Source organism: Hipposideros armiger, unplaced genomic scaffold (genome assembly GCF_001890085.2).
Source record: "Hipposideros armiger isolate ML-2016 unplaced genomic scaffold, ASM189008v1 scaffold_166, whole genome shotgun sequence".
Taxonomy (NCBI): Eukaryota; Metazoa; Chordata; class Mammalia; order Chiroptera; family Hipposideridae; genus Hipposideros; species Hipposideros armiger.
The window spans coordinates 1,589,719-1,595,407 of record NW_017731516.1 but is presented as its reverse complement, the minus strand read 5'-3'; the positions used below and the strand labels follow the sequence as shown (position 1 = coordinate 1,595,407).

The 5,689-nt window shown below is 41.8% G+C and overlaps 1 pseudogene; it reads right to left on the bottom strand.

Moving 5' to 3' along the window:
* Positions 1-2,975: 2,975 nt before the first annotated feature.
* Positions 2,976-5,407, bottom strand: LOC109387682 (lipoamide acyltransferase component of branched-chain alpha-keto acid dehydrogenase complex, mitochondrial pseudogene; annotated as a pseudogene).
* Between the last annotated feature and the right edge of the window lie 282 nt (positions 5,408-5,689).

Here is a 5,689-nt window from a genome sequence, read left to right as displayed (position 1 = left end):
TGCAAATTTCCAGAGTTCTTTTTCTAGCTCTTTTCTCTCCTAGTCACTGTCCCACAAATTTTAGCTGTCTTAGCATCCCTGAACGTCCATCTGTATCTTCTCATTTTAATGAGACCTTCTTGCACTGTGGCTGAAAATTGTCCCCAGGCAGAAAGCCAGGGCAATTCTAGTGCTCACCTTGTTGGTTTCCATTTGCTCAGAGATCACAGCCCTGTACTGCCTGGTGTTCAGTTGTTTCGTTTTTCCCCTCCTTTTCTAGTTGTTTACCATTAGGGGAAGAGAAGTCCCACAGCAGCAGAAATCGAGCATTGAATTAATAATCAAACTGATTCTTGTAGCAGTCCCTGGTGTTCTTGAACATAACACAGCACCTGAAAATGGTGGATGAAAGTTCTTTTGCCCCCAAATGTGGAGAAAGCACATGAAGACGGGAGCAGTAAAGATGCTGTTAATGCTGTCAAGTTCGTAGGTCACTGGAAGTTGTTTTTCTAGTGAAAACCACACTAGGGGTTTTACAGGGACATAAAAAAGACAAATATTGTTAATTTCTTTTTCCACAGAGCTTCCTGGGATCCCTCTGGGAAAGAGAAGAATGGTTGCGTCTCAGCCAAGCTTTACCTCCTTCTTATTCAATCACAAGAAATAATGTAGCTCATAAAATCTGGGTCTTTGAGAGGTTTTTTGTTTGTTTGCCTGTGTAGAAGTGACAACAAATAATATACTCATTATCGGTAAATGGTTTTCAATGATTCATTGATTTAACAAAATATTTTTTTTAAGATTTTTATTGGGGAATTGAGGGGATGGGAACAGTGCTGGGGGATTGGGGAAGGGGAACAGACAAGTTGCTGTCATTTTGTTCTTCAATCTAGTTGTGGAGGACGTTGCTTCACTGGCCCAAGTTGGCACCATCATTGCGCTCTTCCCTGGCGAGGCAGATCAGTCGCCGGCTTCTGGACGGCTGCTCATTGCGGCTGCTGGCCGCTCACGCTGGCTGCTGGCTACACACGGTAGCCCATGGCAATGGTCACGCTGGCTGCTGGCTACACACGGTAGCCCATGGCAACCCATTGCCACAGGGGCTGCAGCCTACGCTGTCGCCGGCGTCTCACAGCAGCCCAGCTCCAGGTTGAGCTGTTGTTCAGCATCTTAGCTGTAGAGGGCAGTGTCACTGGCCCTCATATGTGGGATCCGAACCAGGGCCCTCTGGCGTCCCAAGCGAGCTCCCAACCATTGCGCCACTCGGCCGGCCCACAAAATATTTTTAAATGCCTACATGTGTCAGGCACTACAGTAGGCACTGGACATACAAAGATAAATAAGAAACAGTCTCTGATGTCAGGGGGCTTGTGAGATAGTGAGTAGACAAGAAGTAGACTGAGGGAAGTTTCTAAGAGTGGTGAAAGGGAATGGGAGGAAGCTGAAGCCAAAAAAGGAAAGAAACTGACAGGTTGCCCTGAGAATGAAGTTGATGACTATGAGTTTGTATTGATGCACAAAATCTAGGTGGCTCAGAAAACTTTTACAGAAGTTTGCTTGAAGGTTGGTGTTCTGGGATGAGGCAGTTGAAATTTTAGGATATAAGAGAATCAAAGATGCTGGTAAGAGAGGATCTAGATGCTCAATATGGAGTCCAAACCTGGTAATGGAGGAGGATGGGGTATTAAGGAGCTAAAAATAGAAGGAATGGAGAGACTAAGTGAGGACTTGATAGATGGACTGAGGTAGGGTAGCTGCATCACAGCTCCTCTGTAAATATCCTTTCTTCAGAAGTTGTTCTTTGCCCGGTCTCATGGAGTTGCACCCTTCACATACAAGACTGGGATTTACTCTAAAAGATTCAAGGGAGGATCACCTATACAAATGGGGGTGTGAAGAGTTGGTGACAGATGGAGGTTCAAGGAATTGGAGGTTTGTAAAAAGGCAAAAAGAAAAAAAATATTTATCAGAAATGAAAGCTTAAGGAAGCTGGTATTTGGGAGGTCTGGTCATTTATTTTGCATCTACCATGATCTAGGCATTATTCTGGACACAGGATATAATAGTGAGCAAGCCAGATGTTTGCTACCATGTAGCTTACGCTTTAGCACTGATAAGTAAATAGGTAATTGTCATATTCAGTGATACATGCTAGGAAGTACTTAGAAAATGCTATAGAGGAATGGTAAGGTTTTAAATGAGACTTTACCAAGCAGAAATGAATAGCCAATAGATAAAAAACTCAAGCAAGTGGTACTGAGTGCTGTAATCCTCAGTATATAAGTGTATTTACAAACATCCCATTAGACCATCCACAGCTATTGAAAAGCTCTCAGATCTCAAGATCACAAATCTCCCATAAGAACCATCAACCAAATTATTTCACCAGGAGAAAACAATTTCTCTAAGAGACTTTTCCATCTCCACACTGATGTATTTCTCAAGAAGATAGAAAAGTACAGCCATTCAGGCCTAGTGTAAGTGGACAAATCTCTTGAGAATTTCCAGTTCCATATAGCTCCTGACATCTAGTTTTAAAAAGTGAGCATGCTAGACTGACTCAGTGAAACTGCTATTATTCTGAATTGAACCTTTTTAGTAATTACTGGTACACAATTCTATTGCCAATCATGTCAAACATACACTTCCATCTGATACAACCAACTGTTCTGGTTATTTCAAAATACCGTATATGGCTACCTGTCTTTTAGTAATATTGATTTGGGTTTTTTTGCCAGTTTCAATCCATTGACACAAAGACCTCAGCACCATATTAAGAAGTCACACTATGACCTACAAAATGTGACAGCCATAGGATCACTAGTACACCATTATTCATTTTCAGTAAAAAGTGTAACAGAACAGTGATAAATATCATGCCTTAGTCATACAATGCAAATCAATTTATAATACAAATCGTAATGAAGAACATGCTGGCACAGCTAGGCTCTACATTTTCTTTGGAAGCTCAAAAAGTTAAAGGATGTCATCAAACTTCATTTCAGATCTAGTAGGATAAAAGCTGAGTTTTCTAAGTAGGATTTCCACAAATTCGAGAAGCATGACATTGTAGCACCATCAGTAATTCTGCGATCAGCTGACCAGCTTACATTCATTATCTGTGAATTATATACTTCCCCTTTCTGGTCAAATCAGGGAAGTACCGTAATTGATCCAAGAGCCCCAATTACTACGTTGTGATAATATCACTGGTTTGGTGTAGGTACCATCAATTGATCCAGTGTTGGAAAGAGTAAATATTCCTCCCATATGATTGGGGGTGCTGAACTGACCCACAGAGCCCAATATCTGGAGGTGGTTCAATTCAGTGGTGATCTCAAATATGGAACATATCTGAACATTTTTCACATTAGGAATAATCAACCCCTGCTCAGTATCCATTGCTACCCCAACGTTATGAGAAGCTTTATATTCTGACAGTTTTCATCCACAGAGGCATTAAGGGTAGGAAACTGTGGTAATCCCAAGGAGGCAGCCTTTTTAAGGAGAAGGGCAGAAACAATGGGTTTTAATTCTTCTTGTAGCTTAACTAGTTCAATAAAGTCAACTTCATTACAATACCCACAGTGAGGTATCTTCAGGGCTGCAGACATGGTCTTGACTATTGCTTTCTGAAAGCCTTTTATGGTTTCTGTTCTGTCTTTGCCTGCGAACACTGGAGGTTTCGATACTGGTGTGAGAATAGTCCTGTCTTTCAGTTTTGATGGAGGCGGCATAACGTCAGCTTTTGGTAAAGATGTTATAGCTCCTCTCTGCCTTTCCAAATAGTTGAGAGTATCTTCTTTAAGTATCCTGACATGTTTTCCTGAGCCAGCAACTTCACTCAGCTTAATATTGTTTTCCATTGCAAGGTGGCTAACTACCAGAGTTACCAGTATCTTTTGGCCCTTTATCTCTTAGTGTGTGTATTCATCATGGGACACAGCAGGGGTTTCTACAACACCTGAATCTTTTCAAGCTTCCATTTCTATGTCTTCTAATGGCTTCCTCATAGGCAATATCATCCAGATTATAATACAGTTTTTTAATGACTCCATCATAACAATTGGTGATAGTAACAGAAGCTTGATCACTTTGAACTTGACAGATGCTACCTTCTTTTACATACCATTCTTTAACTGTTATTTCTCTAATCCCTTCTCCAATGTTTAAGAGGGGTTTTTTTTTGTTTTTGTTTTTTAAAAGATTTTATTGGGGAATTGGGGGAGGGGTTAGGGGAACAGACAGGTAGACAAATTGCTGTTTTGTTCTTCAGTCTAGTTGTGGAGGACGTCGTTTCACTGGCCCATGTTGGTGATCATTGTGCTCTTCCCGGGTGAGGCAATCAGTCTCCAGTCATTGGTCGGCTGCTCACAGCAGCTCCCGGCAGCTCACATAGCTCAAGGCAGCCCACTGCAGCCCCGTGGTCACGGGCGACTCACAGTAGCCCAGCTCCAGGTTGAGCTGTTGTTCATCATCTTAACTGTAGAGGGCAGTGTCACTGGCCCTCAATGTGGGAACCGAACCACAGCCCTGCTGCTCAGAGCTCGTGTCCCAAGTGAGCTCTTGACCAGCTGAGCCACTTGAGAGTTTGAATTGAACAACCTTTACCTGTAGAGCAGCAGTTGTTTTCAGCAACTGATGTGGATGACTGTACTTAAATGAAGGATAACCAAAGAAACACACATATTTTAGCTTCAAAACATGGATAGTACTACATGTTTCAAAGTAGTGAACACAAATTTTAAAACGGAGCTGGAGCTGCCATCCCAAGAGGAACTGCTTTACACATCTCAGTCTTACTCCTTAAACCTTTGGAATCTAAACAAAGTGTTTGGCTTCTTTACTTGCTCTCCCTTTTAACTCTTGAGATTGTATATTTCTAGTAGACATTGGTAACTTCTGAGAATCTAAAAGTTTGGCTTAAATTCCTTCTTTGACAAGAATATGTAAAGTTTCTGAAGACACTTCGTTAACATTGTCACCTTAGGGATAAATGGCTTGGGAACTGTCCCTTTCTCCCCCCACTAGCCCATAAGTTTCTTGGAATGTTCTTGTTTTCCACAACTGATGAAAATCTCCCAATGGCTTCTTTCTTTTTCATTTTGAGGGACTTCTGAGTTATAGTCTTGAATGGACTCTGGCTATTCAAGTGGCTAAATTTCATTGAGCCACTTGTGCCCCTCAGTGGCCAATGCTTACAATTACAGCTTAGTTTTGTTTGCCAACAAGAAGCGTTTGACCTGTTGCTTCACATGCCCAAATAGGGTGCGGCCTCTAAAGCTGGTTAAGAACCACAGGGAGATGAGATCAGAATCAACTGACAGCTAGGGGCATAGCTCTCAGCCCCGGAGAGGGCGAAGGCCTGAGCAAGGACCAGATTCTGACTGACAGGAGGAGGTGTGGATTCCAGGTTGGCGTCAAACATGGCCACTACACATTATTGTACTTGTTTCTGTGTTGCCTCCCACACTAGAATGAGCTCCGTGAAGGCAGAGACATGTTGACTCTTACTCACCTCTTACTCAGTTGTTAAATGACTGAGCAAACAAAGGAACACATGAGTTTAGTTCACAGTAGATGATAGTTATTTTTCTTTCTGTTGTGAATTACTCTTATTAGATGCTTAAAATGGTAAATACCTTGATAATTTTATTTAACAAAGCCCCTCAGTATTTTGTAGGCTTAGTTTTATGTATTCACTTGTTTT